Genomic DNA, 17,352 nt, shown 5'->3' on the forward strand with positions numbered 1-17,352 from the left:
CCTCTACTGTAAAGGCAAAATGACAGGATGCTTGCATTTAACAGCCTGGGACATGTGCATTAAAAAGAAATCAGGAGGGGTGCCTGGGTGGCTCAGTGGGTTAAGCCTCTGCCTTCGGCTCAGCTCATGGTCTCAGGGTCCTGGGATCAAGCCCCACATCGGGCTCTCTGCTCAGCAGGGAGCCTGCTTCTCCCCTCTCTCTACCTGCCTCCTCTCTGCCTACTTGAGATTTCTCTCTCTGTCAAATAAATAAATTTAAAAAAAAAAAAGAAAGAAAGAAATCAAGAAGGGGCACCTGGGTGGCTCAGTCGGATAAGCATCCGACTCTTGATTTCAGCTCTGGTCTTGATTTCAGGGTCCTGAGTTCAAGCCCCATGTTGGGTTCCATGCTGGGCGTGGAGCCTACTTAAAAAAAACAAAAACAAAAACAAAAAAAACCCATGAAGGAATGTCACCCAAACATCAATAGTGATTATCTCCTGGTAAAGTTACATGTAATCTTTATTTTCTTCTTTTTACTTATTTGCTTAATTTTTTTTTTTTTAAACCAGGTACCTGGGTGGCTCGGGTGATTGAGTGTCCCGGTCTTGATTTCAGCTCAGGTCGTGATCTCAGGGTCATGGGATCAAGCTCCTTGCTGGGCTCCAAGCTCAGCACAGTCTGCTTGTCCCTCTCCCGTTCTCCTCCCCCTGCTCGTGCGCTCTGTCCCTCTCACAAATAAATAAAGTCTTAAAATTTTTTTTTTTTACCATGGACTTACTATTTTTGTAATCAGTAAAAATATGAATGAAATTATCCTCTATTTTAACAATTATGTGTGACCTCACAGGTGTGGGAAGGGGTCTGTTAGAAGCCATTTCACAAGGAGCTTTGCCCTGAGCACAGCTGGGACTGGACAGGACATGGCCGAGGGGAGAGGGGAGGAAGTGAGAGGTCATCGAGGATTAAAAACAAGAGCCCCTGTTCTGGAGAGTGCTCTGAGCCTAGGTTCTTCCCAGACCTTGACAGGACTATCTCTTTTAACCCTCAAAGCCAGATTAGGAGAGGAAACCAAGGATCCATTTTATAGAATCCTCCCAGTGGCACAAAGCTTTTGTATTCCCAGCTACACAAACACACACTCACACACACATGCACACACACACACACACACACACACACGTACTGTGCAACGAAGCAGGTGAGAAATTGCTCCATTTTCCTGTGAGAAAAGTAAGGCCAGACAGGAGACTTGCTGAGTGCAGTCAGCAGAGAAGTGAGGGTACTCCTACAATTCAGGCCTCTTTTTCTTTTCTGGAAGTCCTCCTCCTTCTGCTACCCTCTGCCAATTGTGGAGGCTTCCTTCTTGAAACAAATGACTCAAGGTAAATTGCTGACTGGACTTCCCCTTTCCAAAAACACAGGAAGTCTGTGTTGTTTGTAATTGTGGGAGAACGATTTCAGGTCTGTTACAAAGTGGGCAGGGCCAGATAGGGGATAGGGTCCTGCAGAGGCAGGGCTGCCTGCAGCCTGGGCTGCTAAGGGATGCCCCCATTTTTGCTGAGGGTCATGTGAGTGTGTCTGCTAGAGTTGGCCCGAAGTCCCACCCCAAAAAGCTGACTTAACTATTATGGAATTTAGAAAAATGAGCCCTGGGAGGAGTTTTAATAATAATAATAATAATAATAATAGTGATGATGATGATGATGAAAGCTCACCTTTATGGTACATTAACCTTTATACCAGGCACTCTGCTAAGTGGCTGACACACTCGAATTCATTTTTGCCTCATAGCAGCCCTAGAAAGAGATTCTATAGCTTTGGAGCCAAAAAGAAAAAAAAAAAAATTGGATTCAAATCACAACCATGCTGCCTCCCAGCTGTGTGACCTTGGGGAAGTTATTTATATTCATTCAACAAATATTTTTGAACACCTACACTCGCTACAGTATATGCCACACACCGCTCAGTGAACAGAACATGGATCCCTGCTCTCTTAGTGCTGAGGTTCTACAAGGGGAAGCAAACTGTAAACACAGTTGGTTTTGTTCGAAGGTATAAGGCTGAGCAGGGGTGAGGATAAGGAGTGCTGAGGGGTGTAGGTGTGGAGAGGGGAGCTAGTGTTAAACAGTTGTGTCAGGGAAAGCCTCACCAAGAAGGTGGTATTTACGTAAAGCCATAGGAGTTGAGGGAGTCCGCCACAGAGATAACTGGGGGAAATCTGTTCCAAGCAGGAGGAACAGCCAGTGCAAAAGCTCGAGGTGTGTCTGGTGGTTTCAGAGACTGGAACAGAAGGAGCCCGGGAGAGAGTCCTCATACCCCCAGCAATGCTCTAGTCATTCTTTCTCATACCACGCTTTGTGTGTCCTTCATCTCTCGTCTCATATTTGCGATTGTTTTGCTTATTTGGGTGTTTGCCTATTCCTTGTTTGTTTGCTTGCAGCGCTAGGCTCCTCATAAGCAGAGGTCATGTCGGTCTTGTTCAGTGCACATCACAGAGAGCCTAGGAAGCCCTTAATACTAGTTGAATTAATGAATTAAATCTATTCATCCATCCATTTAGGTGTATTTATGATAGAAGCTCCCCATCATGTATAACACTATTTCACAGGGCACCTCATTTGGAGTTCTAGTTCAGAAAACGAGGAAGAGGGAGTAGTTAAGAACGTAGGCTCTGGGGCCAGACTGCATGGCCAGTCCAGGTTTCACTACTTACTAGCTGTGCGATCTCAGGTAAGTTAGGGGAAAACAAAACAAAACAAAACAAAAAAAACCCCACTTCTCTGGAAGTGGTTTCCAAACCTGGAAACCAGCAACATGATGGTATCTCTTTCAAAGACTTGAAAGCATCCGAAGCCGTGCCAGGTGGCTAGTGCTTAGACTATGTGCTAGCTGCTGGGGTTTTTCCAATGCAGGCCAGCCATGAGAACCAAACCTCTAACTCCTTTCCTCCCGTGTCAGATCCCCAAAGGAAACTGCGAAGGGCAAGTAGTGCCTGCTGCTGTGCCTGGGCTGTGTGCTAGCAGCTTGGGGCGCTCTTGCGTCTCTACTGGAGTAGCACTGTGTGGAGATGGTTCCTTGCTGTACCACCTCCCAGAGTGATTCTCTGGCCCTTTTCTGCTAGACAACCCACAGTGGCCTCTTGTTCACAGTGGAGAACGTTAACTGATAAAGCTATCAATACTGAGTACCTACTTCTATGCCCAGTACTTTAAACATTAATGATTTCATGTACTCCTTGTACAGACGTGACAGGTAGTTAGTTATTAACAATCCTCTTTTGCAGGGGAGAGAACCAACTCAGGTGAGGTAACTTGGCTAAGGACACCTAGTCAAGTGAGTGGCAGAGCCAGGGTTCAAGCTCACGGGCGGCTCCCCATTGCCTTCTCTCCGCATTGCTCTGGCAGGATTTTCTCCTCCAGGACTTGTCGCTGTCTGGGAAGACAGCCCACAGCTCAGCTCTGCCTAGACAGAAGAAATCATGGGAGTGTGTCCCTAAGCCAGAAAGAGAGACAGGTCTGGGCTGCCTGGGAGGAGCTCCGGCACTGGGAGGGGAACCGACTGTTTCTTGCCTGGCTCAGGACTTCAACAGGAGGAGCCCTCCTCCCTGTTGCCCCGTAAGCCAGACACATTTTTGCTCTGAGGTCTGAGCCCGACTGTCACTGGGTGGCCTGATTCCCATGGAAATGTGGAGATGGAAAACATCTGGGTCTGCTGTGGTTGCCAGGCAACAAGCAGTTCCTCACTCACTTGACAGAGTCAAGGAGGCTGCCTTGGTGCTGTCAGAGACTGGATCTGATGCCCAGAGACTGTGATCCTGGATCTGATTTGCAATGTGATCTTGGGCAAGTCCCTGTCCCTTTCTGGGGCTCAGTATCCCACCCCTTGTTTAAAGAGTGGTTGGACTATGTAAGTCACAAGATGAGTAGACACGAGATAGCTGGGATCAGAGGGATGGTAGGACAGGGCCAAAGCCTCAGGGCCTGGCCATGGATGAGAGCTGACTCGGCTTTCCTTCTGTCTGTCCTGCACTATCCTGTCCTGGCCCTGGTTACCAGCCGAGGGTAACAGACATTGTCTTTCTTACCCCAAGCTAATTCAGGCCACCCAGGCTCCCTCCCAGGCCCACTCTTGCAGTCTGGGAACCATCTTTGGACCCACAATTTCGGCAAAGTTAGTGTAGCTACTTCCTACCCGGCATGGGTTGGGGGATGGGGGTGTTCCTGAGTACCTGCCAAAATGAAGCCACCCAGCTCTGGGTGTTTCCCTGAACACCCATTCGAGGACATTCTGACGCTGTTTGCAGACACTGTGCTGATTATAAACACCGAAGGCAGTATGCTGTGCAGCCATCAGCAGAGTCAACACAACCACAACAAAAAATGACAAGGATTGCCCTTGCTGGGCTTGGCCCCGCAGCACATGCTTTGTGTCCGTGATCTCATTTAATCCTCATAAAATCCAGAGGGATTGGAAGATAGGCGGTGTTTTATAGATGAAGAAATGGAGCTTCAGAGAGTTGAAATGACTTGCCCAAGGTCCCAGTAAATGACAGAGCCAGGACTCACACTCAGAGTTGGTGCCACCGCTTGGGGGTTCAAACCACTTTAGGGCACTATTCTTCCACAATCTCAGATGGATTGTGTCAGAGCTGGAAGGGCTCAACCTGCCCTCAGTCCCCACTTTACAGATGGATAAATCAAGGCCCAGAGAGAAGAGACTGGCCCAAGGTCACAATAGCAAGCCAGCGTCAGAGCCGATTTCTATGACCACTCCTCCATAAGTCTCATCAGAAACAAAGAGTGCTCCAGGCATAAACAAGAAATACCGTCTTAAGAAATCTCCAGCATTTCCCAGGAAGTGGAACAGTGCCTAGTGTTCCTGGATGTCCTAGAGGTCTCAGAGTTAGGGCTGAAGTCCTAACCCTCCTCTAGGCAGCCAGGGGGCTGTGGGTGTCACCCTCTAGAGCCTACAGAGGAGGCGTCATCTCTAACCACTTGCTGAGGTGGTTTGCATGCCCAGAATATTCTCCTTCTCAGCTGCTTTGGCTGCTTAATGCCTATCTGTCCTTCAGGTGTTGGTTCAATGTAACTTCCTCAGGGAAGGCCTTTGCAAGCCCCCACAGTCTCCCATCCATAGAGTTTCATGATTCCAGTTCTTTTCCATAATGGCATGGACCACAGTGTGCCCTGTGGTTTCACAGCAGAGGCACATGTAACGAACACCAACTTCACAACTCACCTTTCCACCACTGACCTATAGGTGTACCTCCGGAATGTGGTATTATCCTTAAAAAGCAAGCTCATCTTTTTAACACTCACTAAGATGATGATTGCTTAATATAAGAACAGATCAGAATCACCCCTGCAGTGGACACCCCTGAATTCTCTGCTCGATCTCAATTCATCCCTAAAGTTGGGTTCTGTTTCTTAAGGTCAGAGCAGATTAATGTTAATGTCCCGATATCTCAAGGCAGCTTTTCCTTTGGTTACATCCTTCAGCCCAGGTCTCAGACCCAAAAAGGCAAAAGATTTATTTGGCATTACAGGTAATTTAAGGACTTTCGGATGTAATTTTGAATGATATGTCCTTTCCACCTGAGGGCTGACTTTAGAGGTGATATCCCTCCAGAGACAACCCTCGCCATATGGGAGAGCACTGAATTTCTATGCTCCCTCCCACCCCTCCACCAGAAGTCCCAGGAGGATCTGTTTGGCTCGGCTCTCTGTACCCATTTCCAGCACCATGCTGGACATAGAGCAGACACCCCCTAAGTGTTTATGGAGGGAATGAATCACATTTGCTTACTTGTGGACGTAAGACCAGTGTGATCTGTGTGGGTCTAGGTGGCTTTGGGTGCTCTCACTTCTCAAAGCTGGAAGCCACTTAAACATCTATTTGCTTTTGCTCTCCTGCATACATAAGGCCGGAAGCAGTGTGAGGGGGAATGGGTGTATACGTATTTGCCCACACATGTATGTGAAAACCAGATGCAGTTTTCTACTGGGGGCAGTTACATTTGTATCAATTTCCTATTGCTTCTGTAGCAAATTATCATGAATCTAGTAGCTTAAATCAATGACAATCTTATTGGCTTATATCTGGAGTTCAGAAATCCAAAAGTGGATCTCACGGGGTGAAAACCAAGGTGCTGGCAGGGCTTGCATTCCTACCGGAGGCTCCAGGGAGGAATCTGTTTCTTTGCCTTTTTAGTTTCCAGAACTGCATTCCTTGGCTTGCAGCCCTTCCTCCATCATCAAAGCCAGTAGCCCGGCATCTTGAGATCCCTCTTTCTCTCTGGGCTTCTGCCTTCACACATTGCCTCCTCTCTTATAAGCACCCCGTGATTACATCAGCCCCACCTTCATAATCCAGGATGGTCTTCCTCCTTTTTAAGATCCTTAATTTAATCACATCTACCAAATCACTTTTCTGTATAAGGTTATGTTCACAGGTTCTGGGGATTAGAACCTGATACCTTTGGAAGGCCATTTTTCAGCCTACCTTGCTCCTTTGGCAAGACACTAGATATATGTTTGGTAAATTGCATCATAAGAAGGAAGGACTACTGCCCCAGCAGAGAGCCCACAGCATGAGAACCTAGGGCTGCAAGAACAGAAAAATTCTGCAACCCAAAGCCCTCCAATGTGGCATCTGCCCCGGGAATGCTGGTGACTCCTGCCCCAGCCTCTTCCAGGCATCAAACTTTTTGTTCTTATTTTAGATCTTGAAGAAACAATTTACAAGTTTGTTTCCAAAACAATAGAATCTTGATTTGTTTATCAATTAATTGAACAGAAGAACTTTTTTTTTTTTTTTTTAAGATTTTTATTTATTTATTTGACAGAGAGACACAGTGAGAGAGGGAACACAAGCAGGGGGAGTGGGAGAGGGAGAAGCAGGCTTCCCGCCAAGCAGGGAGCCCAATGCAGGGCTTGATAGCAGGACCCTGGGATCATGACCTGAGCCGAAGGCAGACGCTTAACGACTGAGCCACCCAGGCGCCCCAGAACTAATTGTTTTGATTAAGCATGAACTTTGGAGTCTCAAAGACCCGGGTTCAAACCCAGGTTCTACCACTTTCCTCTGGGAGGAGCCTCAAATGATATGTATTTTTTTTTTTAATCTGTAAAATGGGGATAATAACAGAACCTCCATCATAAGGTAGTTGTGATAAATGAGATCATGTTGATTGTGGTTTTCATAGTGTGGTTCCCAGACCAGTTCCATTAACATTACCTGTCAGTTAGACCCATCCCTGTCATTGAATCAGAGACTTCTCAGATGGGGTCCAGCAATCTCTGTGACAACAATCCTTCTGGAAGATTCTAGTGTAGCTCAAGCTTGAAAGACATACATATATATAATTCTCTCTATATAGATGCCTTACTTCTATATATGCCTATATATATAATTCTATTATATATTATATAACACACCATATGTTACATATACACTTAATAGTATATTTAATATATAATATAATATAATATATATATATATATTATATTACATATAATGTGCTAGGCATAAGGGAGCCTGGCACACAATATGCACTCAACAAATGGTTCTCATCATTCTTATCACCAACATTCACTCTTGATAGTTCTAGCACTTTCTCTTTGAGATGTTGAGTTGGGTATGTCTGTCTCCCCCTTCATATCCTACCAACACTGTACATGTTAGGGAGGTCTCCTACTGCAACCTATCACTCATACTGCTGCCCTTGAATGAAGTGGTCTTCCTGCCTCTCCTTGCTCACTATTTCTCCGGACAGGTTAAGCTCTCCGGTCAAGCCTTGCCTGCCAACTGTGTATGCATTGTTAAGGAACACACCCCACCCCTCCAACCCATCTCTTCTCCAAGGTACCTCAGCTGTGCTTAGGGCTCTCCAGCATGTCTGAGCCTCAGATGAGGGCTGACTGCCCTAAGGCACAGGGGAAGCTTCCTTCTCTAATTTGGGACCTAAGTTTCTCCTTGTCTGGCTGGCTTTGGCAGCTCCTTCACCCTGCTGACTCACTCTGCTCAGAGGATGACCAAACCCCCCAGCCCTTTTTCTCAGGAACCGCCTGAGCTCTGGGGATTTGGGTGGCTCCAGTCCTTGACATGTGCAATTCTTTTTTTTTCTTTTCCTTTTTTTTTTGGTGCAATTCTTTTCTTAAAAATAACATTTACTTTCGAATTACAAGAGTAGTACATCCTTGGTGCAGTAATTTAGGAAACAGAAAGGGGAAAAAAACACTGGTAATGGTCACTTTTAAATGGCCTGATTTTCATAAGTGATCCTATATTTTTGTAATCAAGAAAACCCCTCCACACTTAAGCAACTTTCATTTCTGGGGGAAGAAAGGGAATTGGAGAAAACAAAACTAATGTACCTGGGGTGCTGGGCCTCTGGGTGGTCAAGGGACCAAGGGGTCAAGTAGGTCAAGTGTCCAACTCTTGATTTCTGCTGGGTTGGTGGTCTCAGGGTGGTGGGATTGAGCCCCGTATGGGGCTCCTCAATCAGTGGAGTCTGTTTGAAATTCTCTCTCTCCCTTTGCCCCGCCCCCCACTTGCACACATGTGCATGCTCTCTCTTTAAAATAACTAAATAAACATAAAATCTTTAAAAAACTTTAATACATGGGCAGAATTGTGAATTCTGGCATATATAGATATCTCTGGTCTCATATACAATTCAAACTTATGTCAGTGTATAAAGTATATACATTGTTATAGTGTATAACAGTGTATAACAATGTAAACTTGTCTCCCAGAGATGACCATTGCTATTATTTGGGGAATAGCCTCCAGGACTTTACAGTTAACATCCTGTATGTTTAAATTTACATTAAGGCCTAGGGGATGCAAACTGGTGCAGCCACCCTGGAAAACAGTATGAGGTTCCTCAAAAAGTTAAAAATAGAACTATCCTATGACCCAGCAATTGCACTACTGGGTATTTATCCAAAGGACACAAATAGTGATTCCAAGGGGCACGTGTACCCCAATGTTTAGGACAGCAATGTCCACAATAGCCAAACTATGGAAAGAGCCCAGATGCCCACTGGCAGATGAGTGGATAAAGAAGATGTGGTATATATACACAATGAAATATTTCTGAGCCATCAAAAAGAATGAAATCTTAAAAAAAAATAAAATCTTGTCATTTCCAATGACATGGACAGAACTAGAGGGTATTACGCTAAGTGAAATGTGTCAGTCAGAGAAAAGACAAATACCATATGATTTCACTCATATGTGGAGTTTAAGAAACAGATGAACATAGGGAAAGGGAAGGAAAAACAAGAAGAAAACAGAGAGTAAGGCAAACCATAAGAGAATCTAATTATCTTAATCATAGGAAACAAACTGAGGGTTGCTGGAAGCTGGGGTAACTGGGTGATGGGCATTAAGATGGGCACTTGATGGAATGAGCACTGGGTATTATATGCAACTGATGAATCACTGAATTCTTCCCCTGAAACTAATAATAGAGTATATGTTAACTAAATTGAATTTAAATTTAAAAAATTAAAACAAAACATTTAAATTTAGGTCTAAACTTAGCACTGGATTTGGAGATAGACCTGATTCCAATTCTGTCTCCCGTATTTATTGGTTGTATTACTTTGGACAATTTATTAAATCTCTTGGAACCTCAGTTTCCTCATCTGTAAAATGGTGGTGATAATATCTATTCGCCAGGATTGCGGTCAACATGAAAATTAATGGAAATAAAACACACAGTAAGAGTCTGGGAAGAGCATATATTGAGGTTGTTACTATTATTAACCCTCCACCTGGCCACCTGCTGTTCCCGTCCAGCCCGTCCAGATCCAGGTCGGATGTCACTCCTCTTTCCAGTCTTTCCTGCGGCTTCCAGACCTCCGGCTCCCTTTATCTTGCTGCTGTCGTATGTCCATCTTTCTGTTAAGGCGTCAGACACACACTGCTGTGCCCCTACAATCTGAAGCTCCTCCATGTCGTTCATTTCTGTGTCCCTGGGGCAGGGTCCAGCAGAAGGTGTGACCCAGAGTGGCTGTCAGAATGCATCAAGTGAGAGAATCAGAAGGGGCTGGATAAGAATTTGCTGAGGAATGGATGAATAAACATGGGGGAGACTGAATGCGTGAATGGACGCATTGTCCAACGTATGAATGAGTCAGGAGCGGCCGGCGTCGCTCCCAAGTCTAACCGTCTTTTCTCCTAGAGGGGAGCGAATCCTCTTCTCCCCTCGTCAGGTGGGGGGCGGGGCTCCTGCCCGCCTGGCCCGGAAGCCCCGCCCTCCACAGCTGGATGTCGCCGGGGGCGGGGCCTTTTGGGGACGGGGGCGGGGAATGGGTGTCAGAGGCGGGGAAGAGGCGTGGCAGAGGCGGGGCAGGGGCGGGTTAGGGGTGGAGCAGGGGCGGGGCCGAACGGCCTGCAAGGATCAGGGAGGCCAGGCAGGCGGGGCCGGAATCTGTGCACCCACACAGCCAAACCCCCACAGTCTGCGGCCGCACCCCAGGCGTGCGCTCTGGAGCAGTCCCTGCCTAGATGGCAGAGAAACAGACCTCAGGCGTGGGAGGCTGCAGCCGGACCAAGTCCTACCCCAGCCACTTATTGTGTGACCTTCTTTGACATGGGTCTCTATCCCCGCTCCCCACCCCACCCGCCCCCCCATCTCGATCTCCGGGGACCCTTCCTGCTTTGGCATGATTAAGTCTTAACTCTTTCCCAGACAACCTCCAGAAAAATCTCCGAAAGCAAAAGCAAAAGCAAAACCTGATACCTGACACCCCTGATTAGACCTTTAGGAGGAGCAGCTAGCTGAGTCAGACGGAAAAGTCGCCATACCCCAGCTCCTTTCCTTCCTGCCTTCGGTTTCCTTATCTATAAAACCGCTGGTTGACAGTAACTGCTCCCGCGCCCACCGGATGGCCGCTAGGTTTGAGGGGGCTGTTGTACGCGAACTGCTTTGCAAGCCTTGGGAGCGAGTTACTCTCACTCTCAGAGGCCCGGCCTTTTCGGAGGCCAGCCCCGCACACTGGCGCTCATCTTCGCTCGTCGCGCTCATCGTGTGGCAAGGGCAAGGTCAGAGAGCCTCCTGGTACATTCCTGAGCCGGTTGGATGGCAGCTGGGTCCTCTGTGCTGAGGGCCTGCTGGACTCAGGCCTGCGAGGAAGGGAGTTTTTTGAGAAGGAAATGGTTGTGGTAAGAGAGAATGATGGAGCAACTTCCCGGGAATGCGGGTGAAAAGCTCGCTGCTCCGGTTGTGTTCTGGTCCTGAACCTGGTGCCACCACCGCCTCAGAAAGTACCTGGTGTTCACTGAGGGCTTCCTACAGAGCAGCAAGCCTTAGCTTGAGGAAACTCAGGCCAGCCAGTTGGGCCTCAGAACCTTCCCCTGCTCAGAGCAGTTTCCCAGGGTCACCCGGAGGCTGGTCCACCACCCTAGGCTCTCTTCTGTTCCTCCAAAGGACCGCCCTAGGAAATACCTTGGGAGTTAGCTCCCGACTTGACCGGTGACATGGGAGGTCGTTTCCTGTCTCTGGATCTCAGTACTGGGTGACAGTGAGGTGTAGTGAGTTGTAGTTGTAGTGAGTTGTAGCTTGCTCTGCAGTGGCGTGATCTTGAACCCAAGATCCTGTGACCAAGTATTTTGTAAACTCTGGGGATGGGGCAGTAGAAAGGCCTAGTCCTGGACACCCAGGATAATTGGAGGGCTTGATCACTATTCACTGAATGGCTTGGAGAAGACCCAATCTTCCTGTGTTTCTCCTTCTTCACTGGCAAAATGGGGACATTCCCTTTTAGGACTCTCCTTCCTTTTCTTTAAAACAGGAAGGGGATGAGCTCCAGGGTCTCAGGTCCTGTGATTCTCCTTCCTAGCTGTGACCCTGGGCAAGCCACTTCCCCTCCCCGTCTTAGAAACGTTTCAGTCTGTCCATCTGCCCAATGGGCATTTTACCCCTCCCCACTTCTCAGGGTTACTGAGTTCAAATGGGGTGAACAGGAAGAAAGTGGACACTGATACAGGTGCAGCCCAGCTTCATCTCCCCCCAACTTCCTGAAGAATCTGGCATGCGCTGTTCCTACGGTCCTGGGGGGAAGTGACCTTTAGAATCCATCCTCCTGAAGTTCTTCTGAAAGAGCTTCGATGGGGGCACCTGGGTGGCTCAGTGGCTTAAGCCTCTGCCTACGCCTCAGGTCATGATCTCAGGGTCCTGGGATCTTGCCCCGCATTGTGCTCTCTGCTCGGCAGGAGGCCTGCTTCCCCCCACCTCTCTCTGCCTTCTTCTAGCTTACTTGTGATCTCTGTCAAATAAATAAATAAAATCTTAAAAAATAAAAGAGCTTTGATGGGTCTCTATTGCTCCAACAGGGTCAAGGACCAACCTCAGCGTCCATTCAAAACCCTCTCCCACTTTTCGCAAGTTCTCCTCACTCTCCAGGGTATACCAATAACATCCTCAGACAGGCCTTCTTCGCTCAGCCCTTTATTTGTAATTTCAGGGTCTCAGCTGTACATGTCATCAAGATCTGCTCTTCCTCCAATTGAGCCCCGCATTGGGCTCTCTGCTCAGCAGGGAGTCTGCTTCTCCCCCTCTCTCTCTGCCTGCCTCTCTGCCTACTTGTGATCTCTGTCAAATAAATAAATAAAATCTTAAAAAAAAAAAAAAAAGATCTGCTCTTCCTCCAACGGTTCTCGTTCTCGAAATCAGGGAAGGCTATCCTCACATACCCGGGAGCTGAAGCCTGGAACCTGGGACTCCTTTTCCTCCTCACCCACATTCATACTAGCCCACGTGAAGATTCTGTCCTCTGGGGGTCCACCCCCTGTGTCTTTCATAGGTACCCCAGGTCCTTGTGGGACATGTGGGGATTACCGGATAGCCACACACCTTCGCTATGCTGGGCCCTGGGCTGACACTGGGGGGCACAGAGGTGAATCAGTCTTTTTTTTTTTTTTTTTTTAAAGATTTTATTTATTTATTTGACAGGGAAAGAGAGATCACAAGTAGGCAGAGAGGCAGGCAGAGAGAGAGGGAAGCAGGCTCCCTGCTGAGCAGAGAGCCCAATGTGGGGCTCTATCCCAGGACCCTGGGACCATGACCTGAGCTGAAGGCAGAGGCTTTAACCCACTGAGCCACCCAGGTGCCCCGGTGAATCAGTCTTTATCCTTAGGGACCCCAGGCCAATGGGGATAGGGTCACCTATTGGCTATTCAATTGCTTTACATTTTAAGCCCGTACGCAGGAGAACATAGTAAGACCTACAAACATGGGTTGGAAAGAACTGGTTGAGTGACCATGGGGAAGCCTTCTCCCTTTCTGGGCCTCTGTTTTGCCATCTGCATAACGGTGTGGAATGGATTTGAAGAAAGGATGGGTGGGGGCTTTTCCATTTCCAGCAATCTTGGAAGCAACGATTCTCCAAGCCAGGGAGCAGGAGGGAGGGAGACCTAGACACAGCTGCTCAGATGTTGCCTGACTAAGGAGGAGGAGGTCCTACTCTTGCCAGGTGGTTCCTTGGAAGACCCCCTCCTCCCGCCCTTCCCTCTCCTGCCAGGGCAGTGTAAAGTTTTGTAAAGCCTAGCCTGAAACAGAGAACCTGCTGATTACCCCCTTCCCAAGCCCAGCTGGGCTATTTGACGGGCCCGCAGCCTAACCTGGCTGGTGACTGGCTGTTCTTTCCAGCCAGCACGGGGCTGGAGTCAAGGCTGGGAACGGAGGGCCCCGGATCTCTGCCCCGTGGCTGCTGCAGCGAAGAGTTTGTGAGTCGGACAGACTTGGGTTTGAACCCAGCCCGGCCACCGTTTTTTAGTGTCACATTTTATGTGCCGACCTGACCAGCTCATAGCGGACTCAGACTTGGACTGGTACTAAGCAAATACAGAGGCTTTGGGCAGTTTGCTGGCTCACTCTGAGCCTCTATTTTGAAATTTGTAACAAACGAAAATTGTAATTCTTCACACAAGTACCACTCCCCCCTTTAGAATTCCCATTATTTATGGAACTGAGCTCCGAATGGTCTTTGCAAGCATGTCACTGCTCTTCTCCACCCTGTTCTGGGCTGCCTTGCCAAGACTCATTTCCCCATCGCTGACTGGATGCGTTAGGTAGACCTCCTTCCCTTTCCAGCCCCCGTGCCTTTGCACCAGCTGTTCCCCTCCTATGAAATGCATGCCTTGTCTTGTCTTTCTTCCAGCTGGTAAACTCTCACGCGTCCCTAGGGGCCATCTCGGAGGTGTCCTCTTAGAGCCTTCCCTGACTCCCTTAGGAGTTGTCTCGAAGTGCCTGGCACAGCCCTTGGCTGTCACATTTTTCAGGCCATGCTGGGGTTGTGGGTCTGTGTGTCTGTCTCCCCAGACTGTGAGCTCCTTGTCTCTGTACAGAAGAGGGTGATGGTTTCCCTTTCTTTGTTGTTGCTTCAGTGGTTTTCAGTTTATGAAGTACTTTTTCAGATCCAAGATTTTACTTAAGTTCACAGCAGCAGGGGGAAGGAGGCAGAGCCAGGACTGAAAGCCCCCAGTTTGTCCCCAGACATGGCTTTTTAAGAAAGGACAACTTTGATACAGGGTGGCAGAGCTGGAAGGGACCACGGGTTGGTTCTTTGGTTTCTGAGGCCTACAGCTCAGCAGGGTACGGAAAGGCAAGGCCAGGTTGGGTTGGGGAGGGTGGGCCCCAGGCTAGCAGAGGGCATGGGGGTAGATGGACTCCACAGAAGAGGGGCAGATCTGATTCCAGATGTGTCCCTCTCTGTGGGGTCCTGGGCCCACCTCCTCTTTCTCCTTCTTTAATTGTTTGCTCCATAGGATGTTGCTTGTAAGGCCAATGGGGAGCACAAGATAATCATGGGGTGAGTGTCCTGGGAGTGAAAGGCACTGAAGAACATCACAGACCCCGCAAATATGTGCACCTGGATAGATTCAAGACACCCTAGCTGTTCCTGTCCTTCTCACAACTCATCTGTTATTGTGAGAACCCCCATCCCCAGAGCCAGAGTATCCAAAGACCCTTCATCAGAATTGGAAAATCCTCTCCCTAAGGGCCTAGTGACCCTCCCACTGGACCCAAAGAGACCTACCCTCGTTCAGGGCTTGAGGGCCCAGTGCTAAAGGGCTTAGAGCTTCCCACAGTAGACAGGCAGCTCTTTCTTTCTCTGTCTTTCTCTTTTTTTTTTTTTTTAAAGATTTTATTTATTTATTTGACAAACAGATCACAAGTAGGCAGAGGGGCAGGCAGAGAGAGAGGGAGAAGCAGACTCCCCACTGAGTAGGGAGCCTGATGCGGGGCTTGATCCCAGGATTCCGGGATCATGACCTGAGATGAAGGCAGATGCTTAACGACTGAGCCACTTAGGCGCCCCTAGACAGGCCTTTCTGATGGTGGTGCCCACACCCCCTGGAGAGTACTGTGTGAACTGTGTGTGGGGCTCATGCTTCATTTCATCAAAAGCAGGGCTGTTTGCATGCTCAAGGGCAGAAAGAGCCACAGTCCCCACTGACTGGTGTCTGCTCTGAGCTCTGATCTGCCAGCAAGGCTGGAGATTCTGCTTGGGGTTGCTAGGCTCCCTCCGGCTCGGCATGGGGCTGTCCCCAAGTCAAAAATATCTCTTGGGTCGTTCTCACATCCCTCCAGGAAGTTCTTTTCCAGGAAAGTCCCTTGGGTGCCTGTCATTGCAGGGATGGCCTGACCCAAGGCAAATCCTGAAAAGACAGTGGTGATTTTCCTCCACGATTTTACCGTGTAGCTCAGAGCCCAGAGATGTGGGTTCTTGTCCCGGTTCTGACTTGCCGTGAGGACGTAAGTGAGTCACTCAGACCTCCTAGGTTTCAGTTTGCCTCTAAGTGGGGATTGTGAGTCTCACCTCACAGAGGAACCAATAAGATCAAAGATTCAGACATTCTTTGCAGTTGCCATTTGAAGGATGGGAGAAGATTACTGATGGGAGGTGGCGGGCTGGGAGTCAGGTACCCCTTGTGGCCAGAGGACCATGCCCTATGCTGCTTCACGGAGGAAGCCAGCTGCTCCGCATCTCAAGTTTGAACTGCGACATCCCTAGCTTAGGAATGCCTTTCCGGTCTGCCCAGAGAGGCCAGCTTCCTGTTATAAAGCTCTCCAGCTACCTGCGTTTTTCTAAACAACCCAAAAAATCATAAATAAATTCATTACTGGCGTGCTGACAAGTTTAGCGCCTGTCCTCTCAGGGCAGGAACCCTGCCTGATCTGTCCTCTAGAGGTCAACCCGTGGCCTGGCCCATAGATGCTCGCTGGCTGTTTCTGCAGGTTCTTTGAGTTCAGCTGCTCACTGGGCTGCGGGAAGAACCCACAAGATAGAGGAGGAGGCCCACAAGCCTGAAGTGTGTGGGTGAATGGGCTGCTCTAGGAAGGTCCTTCTCTGAGACTGGAAGGGAGGGAGTGTCCCAGGAGGCAGGCTGGCTTTGGCATTGGGGGAAGGTGGTGAGGGCGAGCTGAGTTTCCAGAGGCTTTGTCTACCCCCCACACCCCCTCTCTTGCCAGATGCCTGTGAGGCCTGTGAGTGGGTCCTGCTCATTCTGGTCTGGGATAGCCTGGGAACCTTGAGATGAGCAGGTGGCGCTCATCTCAGCCCCTCGAAGCCTCTGGCCTACCTCTTCGGCTCATCGCCTCGTGGTGACACCCACTCCCCTCCCAGCACCTGCCACGCGGAGCATAATTCCTCCTGGTCTTTTCTCCCATGAGGCCTTTGCACCCAACTGTCCACTCAATAGCAGCGCACATCCCTTCTCTGCCTGGGAGATGCAAAACACGCTTAGCTCCACACTCTTCTGTCGGGAAGCCTTGCAGGCCACTGCAGGCAGAGTCGGGGCTCCTGCCTTGGGGCCCTGTAGCCCCTTGGGTCTCCTTCTCTCTACATAGTTCAGGACTTACCACACTGGGCTGTGATTTGTTTCCAATTTGTCCCCAACCCCACAACTGACTGGGCACCACCTGAAGGCAGGGATCAGCTCAGATCCCCACCACGGCCCCAGTGCACAGCACAGGGACTGGCACCAAGGAGAGATCCTAAGTAACCTAGTGCCTGGGTTTCTTGGCAGGAGAGACTCCTTTGCCATAGCCGCAGTATCTGAGGCAGAATGTGGCCAGAAGATCAAGGGCAAGGGCAAACTTATTTATTCACTGTTTAGGAAACGGAGGCTCATGAAGGGGTAGGGATTTGCCCAACATCCGATAGCATATCAGCCACCGAGCGAGGCCCCGAGCCCAGCGGTCCTGATGCTTGGTCCCCAGCTCTGGGCTGTAGCAGCTGCACACAGTGTCCTGGCAACAAGCCAGGGTGCCTGGAGGCCCCAGGGGCTCCGGCCCTGCAGCTGCTCATTCCACATCAGCTCAGCCTTTCTGGCCAGGCTCTCAGCCAACTACAG

Source organism: Mustela nigripes, chromosome 14, assembly GCF_022355385.1.
Source record: "Mustela nigripes isolate SB6536 chromosome 14, MUSNIG.SB6536, whole genome shotgun sequence".
In the NCBI taxonomy this organism is placed as follows: Eukaryota; Metazoa; Chordata; class Mammalia; order Carnivora; family Mustelidae; genus Mustela; species Mustela nigripes.